Source organism: Rhagoletis pomonella, unplaced genomic scaffold (assembly GCF_013731165.1).
Source record: "Rhagoletis pomonella isolate Grant_MI unplaced genomic scaffold, Rhpom_1.0 Rhpom_scaffold_00003, whole genome shotgun sequence".
Taxonomy (NCBI): Eukaryota; Metazoa; Arthropoda; class Insecta; order Diptera; family Tephritidae; genus Rhagoletis; species Rhagoletis pomonella.
In genome coordinates, this window is record NW_023458557.1 from 72,195,353 (window position 1) to 72,195,899 (window position 547).

Sequence of the window (547 nt, forward strand, 5' to 3'; positions counted from 1 at the left end):
TACTGCACGAAGTGGCATTTTATCCATATCTAAGTTCACAATTTATTACTTATGGTTCTCAATTTAAGTCACAAATACATCGAGCTTAAGTGTTTAGCTAGTTAAATTCTTTATTTCTTAATTTAATTCGCAATTACAGTCGCTTTCCTATATTTTATACAATTATAATTTAATTCACTTGCTAATTTCGAGGTCGGGCACTCTTCTCACAAGCATTTTCTTATTCAATCCACGGTTTTGCCAGTTAATTGTCAGCAGTAAGCTGCCGCTGTTCCCTGTGCTTAGTCTTTGGCCCAGAATATTTGGCAGCTCTAGATGTCCGATCCGCTCCTCTTCAATAAAGTTTAGGCTTTGTAGGTGGGTCCTAACCCACAACCAGGTCACCATTTGTCTTTTAACGAGGATATTTTAAAAGCGCGCGAATTATCTGGGTCGAGCTTATGCCGAATGAAACATAACATCTTTTAATTCTGCATTGTCTTCTTTAATGGTTCTTCAGAACTGATCTAAAGGTAATATTTATAATATTATTTTACTATTTACATTT